The 19,328-nt window shown below is 35.6% G+C and overlaps 1 pseudogene; it reads right to left on the bottom strand.

The window, feature by feature from the left end:
* Nucleotides 1-17,918: 17,918 nt before the first annotated feature.
* LOC117978207 (geranylgeranyl transferase type-1 subunit beta-like) lies at nt 17,919-18,945 on the bottom strand (annotated as a pseudogene).
* Nucleotides 18,946-19,328: the final 383 nt, after the last annotated feature.

Raw genomic sequence — 19,328 nt, 5'->3', positions numbered from 1 at the left:
ACCAATTGTGCTGAGGTCATCCAGGCAAAACCTCAAGAATGAAGACATCTAATTTCAAGAAGGGACAAAGGGATTCCCCAATAATTGGGAAGTCACGTCACACCTTGTTCTTGGCTAATACACAGCAGAAGGTGAAGTATGTTTTCCAAATGCCCCTTGTAATGAAACAGTTCCTGAATGTCTTCCCAGGACAAACTGGGAAGGAGAGCAACTATCTACCGCCGTTCCCGCAGTCCTGCAGTCTTGCAGGTGGGCCAGTCCTGCCAACACTCCAACTCCCCTCACAGAGCATAAACTGAATCAGGTGGCCGAACCACCGGAAGCCAGAGTCCCCAGTGTCCGCGCCCACACAGGGGTAGGCAGCTTCCCAGGCTTTGGGCTGGGGACCCAGGCCAGGTCCCCTGGCTCTTGCTCCCGCCCTCCGCTCATGCTCACTGTGGCCCCAGGACGTGGGCGATGTTGCAGGGAGCAAGGGGCGCCTCTGCCTGATTTGCCGGGGTCGAGCCTCCCTGTCCCACCCCACCAGCCCTGGGAATACTGCGGCCTGGCACTCCCGAAAATCCCTCACTCACAGAGCTGAAGGACTTGCTGGGTCCCTGGTGGCCCCTGTTCAATCTTAGCCCACTGGGGTCTCAGCTGCTGTAGCCACAGGTGGACAGGCACAGTGGGCAGGTGCTGGGTCCAGTAGTCTCCTGTCGCCTAAGGCCGCCCGAAAGCAGCTAATTGACCTCTAAAGCCCCTAGATCCCCTTGCCCCCTTGCCGCCCAGGCAGGCCCGCCCCCACCGCTTGCCCGCTCTGCGATTGGCTGCGCCAGCCGCTGGGCGGGGCCTTCCGGCGTGCTGACTCCTGGCATGTGGAGCAGCTCAGTCCCCTTGCCTCAGTGGAACCGGGGGAGGGGAGCTGGGGGCTATGAAGAGAAGGGTCGGAGGCCTCCCTGGAGGGTTCGGATCAACTAAGTACCCTATTTAATGCCCTGGGCGGGTGGTTTATGAAAAGAAATTTACCGGAGTCCTGTGTGCATTTTCAGCCTAACCCTGCTTTTCCCTTAGGCCTAGAATGTTTGATTAAAATCTCCTGCAGGCAGAGAGCCAGAGGACTCTAATCCAGTGGTTCCTGTTTAGTCCACAGCAAAGGTGCGGCCGGTTGGAAGAACGCACAGCCTGCAAGCAGAAGCCTTATCTCCCAATTAAGGTTGTAGAAGAATCTGGGCGTGTTGCTGGTGGCTCATGCCTGTAATCCCAGCACTTTGGGAGGCTGAGGCAGGCAGATCACTTGAGCCCAGTAATTCGAGAACAGCGTGGGCACCCTGGCGAAACCCCTTCTCTACTAAAAATACAAAAATCAGCCGAGTGTGGTGGCCAGCGCCTGTGGTCCCAGCTAGTCGGGAGGCTGAGGCACCAGCATCGCCCAGCCCGGAAGGTTGAGGCTATAGTGAGCCGAGATCGCACCACTGCACTCCAGCCTGGGCGAGAGGAGAACCTGTCTCAAATACAAAAAAACAGCAGACAAAAAAACAACTGGTAGGAAAACTCACCCTCAAAACACATGATGAGATGGTCGAGACCAGACCCTAGGAGGGTGGGGACTGGCTGGGTGGGTATCCAGAGACCATGGGCGTTTCATAATGCATTGTTTCCAGTCTCCTCCACTCAGCGACTCTTCTTCCCCTGAAGTCTTGCATTAAGTAAGTGAATGAATCAGTCATCAAGTTAATGAAGCTCTGACTTTGTACTTGTTGTCCTTTGCTTGGTACAGTTGGGCACTGCCTTAGAAACAATCTCCAGGTAATTTTCCCAACTGCTTTTGTGAGGCCCAGTTTTCCATTTTAAAATCTAAGATTACCTCAGTAATCTTGCTTTTACAGCAAATGGGCATGGAGCCTGACAGATATATTTAAACTAAGTTATGGACAAGCTGCCTGGTGCATTAGGTAGCATAGGAGCTAACCTTGTGGGACATCTCCCCATATTTGTAATATTCACCCGTACATCTGTAATCAATAAATACTTGTTTGGAGGCCATAGAAACTCTTCCTGAGATCTGACCTGTGTCTTCTGCTATCTGCCTGATTTCTCGCCACAGAACAGGAAAACACTGTGTAGGAGATATTGTGAATAGAAATATGAATATAGGCCGGGCGTGGTGGCTCACACCTGTAATCTCAGCACTTTGGGAGGCCAAGGCGGGTGGATCACCTGAGGTCAGGAGTTTGAGACCAGCCTGGCCAACATGGCGAAACCCCATCTCTAATATAATGTTTTTCTTTGTACAAATATGTTTCTTTCCATGGATTAAGCTAAGAAGTATTGTCCCTCTGAAATCAATATAAGAAATATTATCAGTGACATTTCTGTCTTTCTTTTGTGCACAAAGAAAAAAAGAGTTTTATTAACTTAAGGACAACTAAACTCTCTTACCTAACTCCTCAAATGTCATCATTAAAAAGGAATTTGAGATACAAACTAGATATAGTTGCATCTGACTTGTAGGTCATAGGAAATGAAAGGTCAATGGAAGCATAATCTTTGAGGGAGAAGAATGCAAGGGAGAAAATGGAAAAGGTATTCATTTAATATTTATTTGCTGATATTTGTATGATATGGTTCCAGAAATGACAAATAACGTGGGGAATTGAAAGACACAAAACTTTAAAATATATATTATGGATATATCAAAGCATGATAGAGAAGGGGAATCTCTAAGTTTATCTAGGACCTTTATCCATAATTCTACCAAAGAAGCATATCTTAATTCATCGACTTTCACCTTGTCCCTCCTAAACTCCTATTACTTCTCTATTATTTAAATAAGACTTTGTATAATTAACTTCCTCAAACTATAAAAATATTTATTAGATAAACATATGTATTAGTTAGACAAGTAAAACAAGATAAACTTAGGTTCTGACATTCTGATTGAAATGCAACACCTAAATGCAGTACATGATACAAAACAGGCACCCAATAAGAGAAGTCATGGTCAATCATCACTATCATCATCATCATCACCATCATTATTTGCTAGATATTAATTTAGTTGCAAAGACTAATATGACATGGTCTCTCTCCTCAAATGGAGAGAATAAAGTAGCCAGTGTTTGCCATGTTGAAGGCAATGAGAAACATATTGCCATAGAAATGTGAAAAGCTAAACAATGTCATCTCATTCAGATTTTTCTCAAATTCATTTCTATCAGTCTTCTTCATAGAAATCTGAATGAGATGACATCTGGAAAAGCTGAAGCTGAAAAAAAAAACAAAGTATGCCAGGAAAGGCACATGAATAAGGAAAGGAATTATAGAGGAAGGAAAAGGATTTTCAAAACTATAAGGGTATTTAAAACTGCAGTCTGTACAGGAGACTCAAGACAGCTCAGGACTGTGCTAATGCAGATCACTTTACATGTGGCATGACATGTGTTTGCAGAACTAACAAGGACAAGGTCAAGGAAGGTGGGATATGCCATGTAAGGCACTTGGGTTTCATGTATATGTGATGGTAAAGCACAGAGGGATTTGAAGGAATATTTTACCCCATTCAAAACCTAAAACTGAAGCAAAAGGAGAATTTGATGTAAGAGTCAGATTCCAATTATTTGGGATATGCAGGTGTCCTTCACTTCTTCATGCATATTTTCCAGTTTTTCAAAATGGTCCTTTAGTCTCCCTCATTTCTTAATTATTTTGTAATGCTGCTTAGTTTCTCTGACATCCTGAGAATATGAACTACACAGAATATGATCCCAGCCTTGAACTATGTTCCTAAATATGTTTTGATTTGTTTCAATGTTAGCAAGTTTACTTTCTCAAATAGATTGTAATCTCTCTGAGGGTGACATCATTTTGCAGGTAAATCAATGGACAACAGAGCTCACTGGGGCCTCAGAACTCTTGTAGTCCTGTTCATTTATTTCATAGCAAACCAGGGAAAAGAGGCTTAAATGACTATCTAGGTGTGCAAAAGCAGCTTATTGCAAAGCAAGAAGACTTCTTGTCAAATCCTCTGGACTGTGTAATTTGCATTCTCTCTATGCCCTCATGCTGTTATGCCCTTCAGACTTGCATATAATCACATTCATATTTAACTCTTTGGTTAAGTTCTTTTTATTAATAGACATTTTAATAGAAAAAATTTAGATTTACAGAAAAATAGGGGAGATTGTACAGAAAATCCCCATATGACCCCGGCATACAGGTTCACCTATTAGTAGCATTTTTCCATTAGCATGGCATATTTGTTAAAATTAGATAATAAATACTGATGCATTATTATGAACTGAAATCCATAGTTTATTCATATTTCCTTAGTTTTTATGTAATGTCTTCCACCTATACCATGGTGGCATCCAGGACACTATGTTACATTTAGTTGTCATAACTCTTTGGGCTTCTCATGGCTATGACAATTTCTTAGACTTTGTTTTTGATGACCTTGATAGTATTGAGGCATGCTAGTCAGATATTATAGAATACATACCCTGTGTTGGGATTTGTTGGTGTTTTTCCTATTGATAAGACTAGTGTTTGGGGGAGGTATATTACAGAGGGAATTTGCTATTTTCCTTACATTTTATCAATGGTACATACTACCAATATAATTTATGATTTTTTAATTTTTTTTTAATTTATGACTATTAATGTTGACCTTGATCTCCTGGATGAAATAGCGCTTGTCAGATTACTCCACTGTGATGTCACTGTTCTTCCCGCTTCCCATACTACACTCTTTGGGAAGAAGTTTCTTACACCAATGCACACTTAAGAAGTGGGAGGAGTTATGCTTTCCCTCCTTTAGTGTGGACTAAGTAATTTAATTGGAATTCTTCTAAATGGGAGGTTTTTCCTCTACTCCCTCATTAATTAATTTATCTAAACACATATTTATATTAGCATGGACTCACATATTCTGTTTTATACTTTGGTTTAATCATTCCTGATGACTAATAGGTTCAGTTTTAATTTCATCATTAAAATTAATGGAGGAGTTGGCTGGGCGCTTTGGCTCATGCCTGTAATCCCGGCCCTTTGGGAAACCAAGGCAGGCGGATCACGAGGTCAGGAGATCGAGACCATCCTGGCCAACGTGGTGAAACCTCGTCTCTACTAAAAATACAAAAAAAAAAAAATTAGCCGGGCGTGGTGGCGGGCACCTGTAGTCCCAGCTACTCAGAAGGCTGAGGCAGGAGAATCGCTTGAACCAGGGAGGCGGAGGTCGTAGTGAGCCGAGATTGCGCCGCTCGCTGTACTCCAGCTTGGGCGACAAAGAGAGACTCCGTCTCAAAAAAAAAAAAAAAAAAAAAAAAAAAAAAAAAAAAAAAAAAAAATTAATGGAAGAGTTTTCTCCAGTCCTCTTTAATATTTAAAATATTTTTTCAATATTCTATATTTATATTCAATATTCTAAAATATTTTTGAATTCATAATAAATTTTGAGCCAAACAGTTACGTATTTTGCAAAAGCCTGAAAAGATGTCTGCAGATTAGAGAACATGAAGATGTTGTCGTGTATTCTGTTTAAGTAACAACCCTACAAAGTCTATAATGTTAAAATATAGCATTTATGGTTGCAGAAGTTAGTAAATATGATTGTGTATTCAGCGGGAAGATTGTATTAAGAACAAAAAAATGTGTAGTGGATAGATTTTTTTTTTTTTGAGGCAGAGTCTCGCTCTGTCGCCCAGGCTGGAGTGCAGCGGCGCGATCTCGGCTCACTGCAAGCTCCGCCTCCCGGGTTCACGCCATTCTCCCGCCTCAGCCTCCCGAGTAGCTGGGACTGCAGGCGACTGCCACCATGCCCGGCTAATTTATTTGTATTTTTAGTATAGACGGAGTTTCACCGTGTTAGCCAGAATGGTCTTGATCTCCTGACCTCCTGATCCGCCCACCTCGGCCTCCCAAAGTGCTGGGATAAATCTTTTTTTATAATCCTAAAGTTAACTAATTTATATCAATTTAACACATATTATTGATCCAGCAAATAATCATTACTCAGTGTAGTCCCTGTCTTTGAAGAGCTCCTAAGTACATAGAGACCTAAAACAAAAACAATTTTTACAGTGTGGTAAGCACTGCAATAGAAAAATACTCAAAATCTGTGTTAAAAATATTTAACTCCTTTAATCTGGGTACACTATATATTAAAAAGATGAAAGTTTACATATGTTCAAAAATGATTTTAATCAAAGCAAACGAGATTTGTTATTATTGCTTTTATATTTTGTTTCCTCTCACTAGGACACAGCATATTTCAGATATTTTATCATTGGTTGTTCAAAAATCAATGAATGGATGGATTAATGGATGTCAGTTCATACCATGTATTTCAGCTACAGTTAAAAATCTCAGGTTAGAATCTAAAAGGAAATTATCTGAAGAGCACTCTAAGCATTTATGTAATATTTATCTGATTTTTTAATCTAACTTACTTGGTCTGATTGTTTACTATTTTTAAAAAAATTCTTAATGATCACTTAATTAAAGTATTGTCTATTAATTCTTCTAACTTTCACACACAAGAAGATCTAATCTTTGTAGTTCTCATTACAATAAAAAAACTACATGAGGATATAATAGTGTAGCATAATTTTTAACTTTGATTACAACCATGTATGTAAATAATACAGGATAAATTGTGAGAACAAGGGGATCTAAGGTAATTTATAATTTCATCTTGTGTAAATGATCAGATAATAGCTGAGAGAGGCTCCTACTTCACAAAATTGATTGTTACAGATAACACAGCAGGATAACTTATTACATGTTATGTGATTTTAAATGTTCAAAAAACTTTTCATATTTTAACCAAAGTAGCACAAAAAACAAAGAAATTGATCTGCAGTCATATTTAATAAAAGTGCATACACAAAACTTTAAATAGTGTATAAAATAATATAAGCCATCATGCCCGATGAAATCAGAATTCTATCTTTTTAAACATAAAATGGAGCATGTCTTGTTATTTGTACTTTCTGATGCACCACTGCAGGCCACATATAGGCTTATATCTTCTATCTATTGTGAAATCACCTTAAAAAATATCAAGGTTATATCATCCAAATTACTTTAAGGCATGACATAATGGATTATTTCCCTGTGTGATTATGGGATTAACTTCAGCTGGATGTTTAAGTCAGATTTTTTGATATTCCAATAATATGTGTGCTACCTGATTTCTATTAACTTGAATCAAATATATTGTATAGTGTTGAAATTATTACCTGGAAGATCAAACAATTTCCAATTTTACTATTAAATGAGAAAAGCTTCCTGCTTAAAACAAATATTGATCCAAGACCCCTCTCTCATATGGCTAGTACAGAGACCCGGTAGGCACTGGAATAAGTGTACAAAACTGAGGGTGAATACACCAGGGATGAAATAGACAGGAGTAGCCAGACCTGCCAGATTCATAGGGTAAGTTCCAAAATGGAGATCAAATAATATCGTTGTTGCTTTATGAATAGTAATTATTGTCATAACCAACTTAATGCTGTGAGTTAATATGTGCTGATAACTTGTTATATACAAGGTACCTATTTTTAGTGAGAAATTTTAAGGTGATGTGATGGATGCCTCATGCTCATTATCTGTATTTTCCCCAAACTATAATGAATTTGAATATTTGAATTTTTATGGCTCTTCATAACTAGCTTTGAATCTTTTCAGCTTTCTGAATTTTAAATTGTAAATTTTATTAAAAATCAAGACAATAAATTCAACCCATTCTTGATTCAAAAAAACCTATTTGCCAAAATTTTAAACATAGTATAAAAATTCTATAAACATATACATATGCTTCTCAAAACAATAAATAAATAAAATGCTCTTTTATTTTTATCATAACAGGACCTAGGCTTTGGATAAAATGACTGCTGAGATGTAAGTTCCATCAGATTGCGACAGAGAGGTGTTTAAATTAGAAGTCTTTCAATTCAAAATGATGCACATTGATACTATATAGTATATGCAAGTTGACATTTTCTTTTTTCTTTGAAATTATGTAATTTTTTCTTACTGTACCAAATATCACATTATTGAGGTATAATTAATAGGGACTATGAGGAAGTTGTAGATATTATTCAATTTTTAAAATAAAAATGGCAAAATAAATGATAGAGTAGTTCTAATCTGGCCTGATTCGAAATATTTTTTTTTCAGTTCTGCCAGAGGAAAAACTATGTTTCTGGTCTTGAAGCTCCCATATATACATATATATATATATATATATATATATATATATATATACTCACACACACACACAGAGACATCATTTTTTTTCTTCTTATGAATTTCAATTTAACTTGAATTTTAACGTATTATCTCTGTATGCAACTGCAACAACAACAAACAACTAAAGAGGAAGAGTGATTCTTACAAAGCAATTCTTACCAAATTAATCAGTTCTTATTAAGTAAAGTCCTATATATTAATGCACTGAGCAAATAAGCTCAAGTATATTCCTGAAATACAGCCCCTAAAATAGCCCTCAAAGTAAGGTCAAGATCTGGGCCAAGGCACTTTCAAGAGGATTCTCTTGTAATTTATAATTGATGCTTAGTAAGATATAGAAAATTTAAGTTTAATAAAAAGAATAAATTGTTCATTGAGTGGTTGAAGAATTCTCAAAGAAAGGAAGCTCAGAATAAACCCTTCCTTACCATATAGAACAGAAGTACTTATCACATTTATGACAGTAATTCCTTGGAGAAAATTCTTTAGAATCTGATGTTTTAAGGTGATTTATTACGTATGGAAATATTGTTAAAACGAATACATAAATGGAATGAATAAGATAACAAAACTTGAAGATTGGTTATAGCATTTTAAAATATGATTGCCATTTTATTTAACATTTCAAGATTTTTAAAGAAAATATTTTTAAAGTACTTATTATAGACAGTGTGATATTTCAGTGAAAGCTGAATGAGTTTGTTTTTAGGCAATGTTGAGAAAATACTACTCTGCAAAAGGCTTGATAAGCTATCACTGTATTGGAAATGTTTATCCAATTTCTACTTACTTACATAAATCACAGCAAGTTGCAATGTTTGTTTAGTAATATGAAAAATAAAACTACAATAGTAGATTAATGTATAAGAAAAATTATATGAGCTCTACCTTTGAAAAAATATTTCAACTAGGCTATCAATTTATATTTTAATTTAATTTCATTAATAATGAACATTATGCAGAGTTATTGAAATTATTTTAAATTTATCATATAATTCCCCCAAATATTTAATACATTGTCTTAAAACTTACACAAATTGCTTTACCTGTTCTATGGGGAAAATGCAGAATTATATTCAATTGTTGAGGAAAGAATAGATTCTACTGGTGAAAATTTTTTCTCATATCATTCAAAGTGATTTATATTCTGTGCAATCAACAATACAAAATGCATATATTGGAAACTCAATCTTCAGTGCTCTCATTTACTCTTGATTCAACAAGATATGTATGTCCCTAAAGTCAATAGCAAAAAATTATTTTGGGAGAGTTATTTGTAATATATTTGATTGATGATAAGCACAAAAAGAACAGAAAGGAAAAGATCAACAGATTAATGATAGAATAGATCACTGAGTGTTCATTCTTGATTTTGCTTTCATATTTTTGTAATTGTTACAAAGCATATCACTATTAGGGAGGTTTCTAAATCCCCAAGATCAAACATACCCATTGATGAGCTTAATTGTAGCCTCCCCAAAGATAGCCAAACCTTTAATTTCCACAACCTATGAATAAGTAACTTTACATGGCAATAGGAATTTTTCAAATATAGTTCAGGCTACAAACTTCAAGATAGGGAGACTATTCTGTATTATCCTGGCTTCCTCAATCTAATCACGTGAGGCCTTAGATGCAGAGAAATTTCTCTGACTGGAAGCAAGAGAGAAGCAGCAGAAGGAAAAGTCAGATTCCAAATGTCAAGAGGATTTAACCATGCTGGCTCTGAGATGTAGGAGGACATGTGCCGGACCAGAGAGGAGTCTTTAAGGAGGAAGGGCAATCCCAATGACAGCCAGGAAGGAAATAGCAGTCTCAGCTCTCCAACAGAAATCTGAATTCTGCCAGCAATCTGAATGAGATTGAAAGCAGTTACTTCCCAGAGCCTTCTTGTAAGTGCCCTGCTGACCAACAGCTAAATTTAATCCTTTGAAACCCAAAGAAGAGAAATTCGCAAATCCAGGTCCAACATCTGACCTAAAGAGCTGTGATATAATAAGGTGTTGCTTTAAGCCGCTAGGCTTTTTGTAACATATTTTAGCAGCAATATAAATCTAATACAAGCATGAATAAGTTCTGGAGTTGTACAGAGTGGTGGTTATAGTTAAAAAAATGTATACTTGAAAATTGCTGAGAGTAGTGTTAAATAATCTCACCACAAAAAAAAGTATGTGAAGTGATGAATATGTTAATTAGCTTGATTGTGGTAATAATTTCACAATGCATGCATATATCAAAACATAACACTGTATGCTGCAAATATATACAATATTTACTTGTCACCCATACATTAATAAAACTGAAAAAAAGAAAAAATACTGAATCTAACACAAGCAGCATCTATCTTTATTAACTTATATTTATTAACTTATTATTGTTACTCTTCCTAAAAGTTTCATTCAAATAATTTATATAGATACACACACACACACACACACACACACACATATGTATATATGTATACTTTAGGCTATTTTATTTGTATAACAATAGCTAGGAAAAAGAACATTAAGTCATTGAGCAAACAAAATAAATTTTCAAATTCAAAATTTCTAAATAAAATCTTCTTACTGAACAATATCTTGTCAGCTTATTCAGTACTATGCTGGCAAATATTTGATTATGTGTATGATAATTTGTATAATTTTTAGTTATGTCTAATTTTTTAAAAATTGATATCTAAATATCCATGTCATCTTAATATAAAACTTAAAAAAAAGACTCTTGATTATATGGCGTTGCTTCATTAATTTCTTTATTTCCCCGGAGAAAAGCAGGTAGTACACTTATTCTAAGTATCTCTTTTCCATTTCTTCCAAGTTCATTGAAAGCTTTTTCATATAAAATTTTCTCTATCATCAGTAATGGTACTAAGAGTAGCTAATTGATTATTTAAGCTTACCATGCATTAAGCAATGTATTAAGTGCTTTACATTTAAGACTCTTAATAATGCCATGAAAGAAATACTATATTTTCTCTATATTTTCGATAAAAATCATGAGACCCAGTGATAAGTTGCCCACGTTAACCTATCTGATAAGTGGAACTGCCTGATTCTCTGAACCACAAGTTATTTAAGTCTGTGCTTTTAAGCACTATTCTGTCCTGCTTTCCAACTAGCTAATGTGGGCTTGGGCCCTGGTGATTTTTCTATCTACTAAATAATAAAAAAGTAAATTCAAATATTTTACTCCAACACTAACTAGAAAGCAATATATGCTAAATAGTTCTTGTTTAGATTTGTTATTTCATTTTTAAAATTATATATTTCCAAATGTTTCTGGTTTTGTATACATTCTTTATAAAATGTTTACTCTTTTATTCAAAACCATCTTTATTCAGCATCTCCTGTGTTGTAGATATTGGTCTAAGTCTGAACAGAAACAGCATATGCAAAAAAAAAAAAAAAAAATAGCCCGCATGGAATAGGTATTCAATTCTAGGTCTAGTGTGAAGTGATAAGCAAAGAAATTAAGCAAAATATATAGTAGATCATATGATAATCGAACAGATAAGGAAAAGCAGAGCAGATAAATAAAGTGTGATGAATAAGGGTGTTACTTAAAATGGTGAAGTGAGATAAGACTTCACTAGTGAGGTGACATTTGAGCAGAGACTTGAAGAACGTCAGGGATTGAGCCACATGGGTTTCTAGAGTAAGACCTTTCCAGGAAAGGGGAAGAATAAATGCAAAATTCATGAAGCAGGAGTGTACATAGCATGTTTGCAAAAACATCATAAAGACAGCATAGTTGGATCAGAGTGAATTAGGGATAGATACATATACTATTAGGTCATAAAGCTTGTGGGGACCAAATCTGTTGATCTGAGTGAGATAGAGTGATGCGATATGGCTGGTGTTGACATAATTACTAGAATACTATGTTCTAAACAAACTCTATGATGTTAAAGGTAGAAGGATTTCTATTTAAAAAGCTTATCAAAAAACAAGGTTACTACAAGTCACAGCTTGAGCTAGGGTGGTAAAGGTGAAAGTTATGAGATGTGGTATGATAATGCAATTAATGAGAGATTCATTGAAAAAAGAGAGTCAAAGAGGATATCAACGTGGATTAGATATAGCAAAAGAGAGAATAAGAGATATCAAGGATGACTCAAGGGGTTTTAGTTTTAGCAATTTGAAGAATGGGTATTACACTTGAGTCAAGTGGGAAAGATGACAGAAGGAGCTGTTTTGAAAAAGAATATGAGGAGTTTGATTTTGAACATTATAATTGAGACTTGTATTGGACATCCATATAGAAAGGTGGGGTAGATAATTGGATATATTAGTATGGAATTCAAGGGAGATGTTCAGACTGGTAGGTTTATATTATAAATGAGATTTCAGATCATAGGACTAGATTTTTTTTAGTAAACACTTTTATTGAGCCATAATTATACACACAGAAAAGTGCACAAATCATAAATTTACAGCTTGATAAATATTCATAAGGTGAATGCATCTATGTAACCAGCACCTAGATCATGAAACATAACACTACCAGCACCACACAGTCCCTTTGTACCCTCTTTCAGTCCTACTGAGTTAAAGCCAGTTGAAAAATAATGTATACTATAGGGTTCCACTCATATAAAATTCAAAAACAGACAAAACTAATTGATGGTGATTTTGATAATGCTTACCTTTGGGAAGACAGGTAGTGACTGAAAGGGGGTGCTGATTTCTGACACCATACATAAATGCTATCTGTTTTGAAATTCACCAAAATGGAATCAAAGTATGCACTTGTGTCTGGTGAAGCCTACTGATATTTGTATGTAAATTGTATTTAATAGCTACTTTACTAAATTCTTTTATTGTTTAGTTTTTCAACAAGTTCATTTGGGCTTTCTAGATACATATTCATATCTGCAAATAGTTTTACCTCTTCCTTTCCAATTCACGTCTTTATTTTGTCTAACTTCATTGGCTAAAACTCTCAACACATTGTTAAGTAGCAGAGGAGTTAGTGGGCATGTCTTGTTCCTGACTTCAGCTGGAAAGTCTCTTTTGATTTGAAATTTAAGATGCTGGCTTTTAGGTAGAGGTACAATGTTAATGGATTATTCATTGATTTCTACTTAGTATATTTAACATAAGTGATTGCTCAATTCTATCATGTGTTTTCTGCAAAGATGAAGATTTTTTTAACTGAATATGATGAATATGAACAGATTATCTAGTATTGAATTACCCTTGCATTCTTATAATAAGCCCAACTTAGTCATGATTACCTTTTGAAAGTGCTGTTGGATTGTTTGCTAATATATCATTAAAACTTTTTATTAATATTCATGAGATTGCTCTATAATTTTCTTTTTGGTACAATCTTTGTCAGGTTTTTAAATCAATGCTATTACATTCACTTTAAATAATGAATTTAGGAGTTTCTTTTTTTTTGGCACTTTGAGGTTCAATATTATTTTCTTACTCTCTGGAATTGCTTAAGCAAGAACAGGATTATTTAATCTTAAAAGGTTTGGTAGAAATCCCCTTGAAACAATCTGGGCTTGATGCTTCTTTTGGTAGGGGGTGCTTTTAAGTATTTGTTTCTTCTATGGTAATTGGTTTGTTGTGACTTTCTTTATCTACCTAGAGTAAATTATGGCAATTTGTATTTTTCTCAAAATAGTTTTCGAATTTATTGTGTAAAATTGCTCAAAGTAGTCAATTTAAACAAATTTCCTGTTTTACTATTTCCCCCTTGTCATTTAAATTTTTGTATTTGTGCTTCCTCCTTTTTTTCTTAAATAGGTTAGCTGGTAGTTTATCTCACTCAACTCCCCGCACTACCTATCACCAACTTGGATGTATTGCCTCTCTTGTTTTGGTTTTCTACTAGTAATTATTTTTTGCTTTTATCTTTATTCATTCCTTCCTTCTGCTTTATTTTGCTTTTTACTCCAAGTGTTTGGTACTTGGTTAATTTTCACCTTTTCCTACTTTTACTGATAATTGTACTAATTACTATAAATTTCCTGTCATATTTGCATTTTACTTTTTTGCAAATATTAGGTTTTTATCTGTCTTGTGGTCATTTCTGGTGTGCTTTCATTGTCTGTAAGGATGTTGATCTATTTATTCTCTTATTTCTTTTTTTTTTTTTTCAGTTTTTAAAGCCTCAGCTTTCTTTTTTTTATTATTATTATACTTTAAGTTTTAGGGTACATGTGGACAATGTGCAGGTTAGTTACATATGTATACATGTGCCATGCTGGTGTGCTGCACCCATTAACTCGTCAACTTTGAATGGAGTTGGACTGTAATCCTGGCTCAGTTACTCTTTTTTTCCCCTTAACTGAAATGAGTTTTTCTGTACTTTTAGGAGGGAGGAGTGGATCTAGGATGACTTCACAGCCTTAGAGGTCCCATTTTCACAGTGATTTGAAAGAATATATATATATATAATGAAAATACATATATATAATGTCTCTGTATCTTGACCTTTCTTCCCAATACTTATCTAGATCTTCTTTCTTTTGTCCTATTTTACCCATCCTGCCCATTTGGATTCTAATTCTAGAAGTTTGTCCTCAGTGCTGGGCTTTGTCTCATAAGCTTCAAGAGGTACACAGTGTAAAACCCAGACTGCTCTAATGCGATCATCAGACCTTATCATATTGCTTTAACATTCATCTGCAAATGGGATTCTGTAGTTACTTCCCAGTTTCAGTGCCTGTTCTTAGATTGGCCTGCCACACTTTGTAGTGAGAAACTGTGGGCAGTGTTGTCGTTCTCCAGTTTGCAAAGCTGTCAGAAACCAGCTGCCTTCCTTCTACTTCCTTCCACAGATGCTGAAACTATGTGGGTCAGTGGTTTGTCCTCACTTAGTTGTATTTTGAAGTTCATGGAGATACCTTGTCATCTAGCGTTGTAATAGTGTCTGTGGCTATCCTAGTTGCTCTGTATTTTTATGGGGAGATTAGAAAACAACACTATTGTCACCGTTTTCCCTGAGGTTAAACTGTTAAGACCTCTTTCTGTTGTAGAAGAGAGGTTTTAATTACAAAAATAATTTTATGATCATTATAAAGAAACTATAATTTGAAATTTGCTGTATTCCAGGTACTATCCTAAGTGCTTTATCTGTATTATCTCATTTAATCCTAAACCCTGTCAGTTAGGTTTTACCTATTTTCCTTATTTTATCAATGGGAGAGTTAGGGTCCAAGATCTTGCTGCTGAACTGGCAAATCTGGGATTTAAACCCAGGTCATCTGATTCCAGAGCACCTCCTCATTAACTGTCTCTCAAAAATGATCAGGTCCAACAGTTTTCAAATTATATACCACTGTCAGCAAGACTTCTATATGAATTTAGATTAAATATAAATAACTATTTAAAGATCTAATAACATATATATTATAGATCAAATCTAAAAACACTGAAATGATAAACAGGTTAAATTATGCCACATGATCTGATTAATCTTATTTGTATGCAGATGCTCAAAACAAAGCTCCTCCTCCTACCTTCTAAAAAAAAATACCACAAAATTAGGGGGCGGGAAGGAGACGAGTAGGGAGTAGGAAATAGAGCTTTTTGAGATTTTGGACTTCATATTTCCCATTATTATATCACTCCTGCTAAGGAATAAAGTATATATGTGAAATATTGCTTATAATTTATTTAATCGGTAAATATTTTTCTTGTAAATAACTACGTAGAAAAGTTAGAAATAGTTTCTCCACAGTTCACACTGGCCTGCTATTTTCTGGTCAATTAAGTTGCTGTGGAATGTGAACATTTACTAGTCCATAAAGTTTCACAAGAAAGTCTCCCACAAGTATATCAATTAGAAGCTTACTAAAATTTATAATCTTATGGTATTAAATTATAAGGAGTTAGAAAATATTTAGCCTTATGAAATACTTTTAGATTGTAATTTTTCTCTAACTTACATTTATGAATACAGTCACTGTTACTACCTTTATTACCTTCTAACCTTTCTCGGTGATATAGAAAAAACAATTTGGGCTTTTTATATAGTCCTAAAGCCATTATGTATACGCTACTTCAGCTTCCAATGTCTAAGAGATGACTTAGTTTGAGATATGGATGTCTTAATCTGCCATGATTTAAATAGTAGCAACTGGAATAACCCACAGAAGGATAACATCTGTTATTAGGCTTATTTTTTCCCCCACCATCAGAAGATTTATTTTATTTCTAATTAAAAAACATACAGTTGACTTTGGCAAACTCAGGTTTAAAACTAAGCATGCCAATAATAAATGAATCATTTCTCCAAGTACATAGTGTTTCCCTTGGGAAGGACTGTTATTTTACAACATTTTTTTCTCTAATTTAGAAAAAAAGATAACATTTAAAATATTACAATGCCTAAACAGTGATACCAGTGATCTAGTTTTTATACTGATGTTTGTATTTCAAGGTTTATTATCACCAAGACTAACTTAAACCCAACTCCTTTAGTGAAGAGATTTCTTTCCCTATTTCAGTACTAGACTCATAGTTCTGAATGTCACTGAGCAAGTAATGGATATGAGTTATTGATTAATTACGAATGAAGAGTTTTTATACTATCTCCTTTATAATTAGCTAGTTCATAGACTTAAGAAAACAAAACGATGAACAAAAACAAAACCCTGGTTCTTACCCTCTAAATGCTTACATTTCCCTCTCACTTACCAGAAAATATGAGAATAAAAATGACCATGTATAGAGTTGCACCACTGAATCTATTTGAATGGTTCTGTTTTTGTATTTTTTTACTTATTTAATTTGAAAAAAATTAGAAAAGTATTAGTTTGAAATTAGAGCAGCTAACACACTGGGGGCAACAAATTAAAAAATTCAAATGGCTAAAAATAAAAACACGAAGTATCTTTCCTTCTAGATAGAAAAGATGGTTTTCTTTCTAGAAAGCCAAAAATAAGGCAACTAATGATTTGAGAATAAAATCAAACATAACTGGTATTCACCACAGCAATGTCTAAATAAATGACCCACATAGCACAAAACTTCCTCATTCACAATCACATATAGTTAAGTTGCTTTTCCCTCAGTTACATAATAGTTGTCTTCAAACAATCTCCTTTTAGAAAACTATCACATTAGTTAAACCTATCTATTCTAACTATGAAGTTATTAATTTCATTTATATAGGCCACACAGGTTTAATTGGCACACTTTACTTAAAAATAAGACAAAATAAGTCACTCTGCTTTAAAAAAAATTATGCTCATCTGTTTTCAAAGAATAATCCCAGATACTTAATTCATTAAAGCAAATTTTCTACCATCAGCAGTGAGCTTTTTAAATGATTACTAACTGTTCACCTGAAGATTATCAATGCTATATGAAGTGTAAATTTGTTTTGCAGATTTGTGTCCATTTTATAACAAGATACAATTTGCACTGAAGAGTTTTTAAAAAGATAACCTACACACATACACTTAATTTGCCTCAAACAACTTCTTTGAAATACAGTATAAACATTTAAGAACCATGACAAAGTTGTGGTTCAAACTTCAACAAAGATTTTCTTGAAACCCAGTACAAAGATTACTGGCTCAAGACCATACCCCAAAGTGACATCAGCAGGAGATTTGATTGTAAGACTCTACCTTTTAAAAAAAGAGCACACTTGGTTATACATGGCTTTTAAACTTGAGCTACAGTTATGCTACAAATCCCCCCACCCTCCCAATCTAAAGTCAGTCATGTAGAGATATGTACATTCTCTGAGCATTGTTTAAGAGTCCTTGGTTTTCCAGCTTTGATGGAGATCTAGAAGGCGTTCAGAAGTCTGTGTGCTTACATTCAGAGCAAGATGAACTTACAAATTCCACTTTCCTCCATTAGTGACAGGCCACAGATCCCAAAGTATGCATGCAAAGCACCTGGATTACTGGCCACTTGGCAAATCCCCCTACAAGGCGATCTTGAGTTGATAAGATGTAATTTCTATTTTTCTCAAAGTTAGTGTATTGGAAAATTTTTAGAAGCTTTAGAGTTGCTCCCACCCAAAAAGAATAACCGGTGTCTACAGGCTTATTAGGTCTTCCACGATAACTATTTTGTTGCCTCATACACCACCTCTTTATCCTGTTCAATTCTTTTTCTGAAAAAACTTCTTCTAGTTTACCCATCAGACATAGTGAGGCAATGGCACAAAAAGTAGATCCTCCATGAGATTCAAGTCCAGCTCCCTGTGCCAGTCCATTGTCATAGGGCATACTTCTTCTAATATAGGAGATGGCTTTTTTCATATCCATGCCTGACCGTTTGTTGAGCATATAGCAAATACAGGAAGTACAGTACAAAAATCGCATGTCATTTTCACTGCCTTCAGGTACTGCACAAAAACTCCCATCTTCCAGCTGAAGGGCTCTCAAGCCTGCTAAGCAAGCTTCTTTATTTACTCGGCTTAAGTCGTCTCCAAGAATAAGTAAGCATGAAAGGCCAGTGTAGGTCATTGCAATGTGGCCACTATCATAAGGATGAGCTGTTCCAGGAGCCTTTGATGGATTGAACAGAATACCCAGGTATGAAGAGCCTCGGAAACCACAGCGATTTAGATTTGATCTGTCTTCTGTGGGAAAGACCTGCTTGTCTCGAGTGAAGAACAGCGCTCCGGCAAAACCTCGAGGCAGCGCTGGAAAAATCGCACGTGCAGATCCCGCAAGAAATCCAGCCGCTCTCCCTCACCGCTCCCTACTAGCCTCTCCTCCTCAGTGGCCGCCATGCTGCTCCGGAAGCGACGTCGGCCTTGACCTAGATGATGTTATTAAGAGATGGAGTGAGTTTAGATAGAGAAAAAATGTACACCTGAGTCCTGAACCCTTTTTACCCCAAGGTTTAGAGATTAGACAGGATGAAGTACCTGCAAAGGAGATTAAGAAACTAGGTAGAAGGAAAACCTGGAGAGTGTTGTCAACTGAAAATACAATGAGGATATTTTTGTCAATAAGGAGAGAGTCATCAACTGTATGAAATGCTGCTGCTACTTGGGAGGCTGAGGTGGAAGGACCATTTGAATCCAGGAGGTTGAAGCTACAGTGAGCCACTGCCCTCCAGCCTGAGTGACAGAGCAAGATCTTGTCTCCAAAAAGAAACAAAAATGTTGCT

This window comes from Pan paniscus, chromosome 8 (genome assembly GCF_029289425.2).
Source record: "Pan paniscus chromosome 8, NHGRI_mPanPan1-v2.0_pri, whole genome shotgun sequence".
Taxonomy (NCBI): Eukaryota; Metazoa; Chordata; class Mammalia; order Primates; family Hominidae; genus Pan; species Pan paniscus.
Note: the sequence above shows the minus strand (reverse complement) of the source record. Positions and strands in the feature narration are given on the sequence as shown.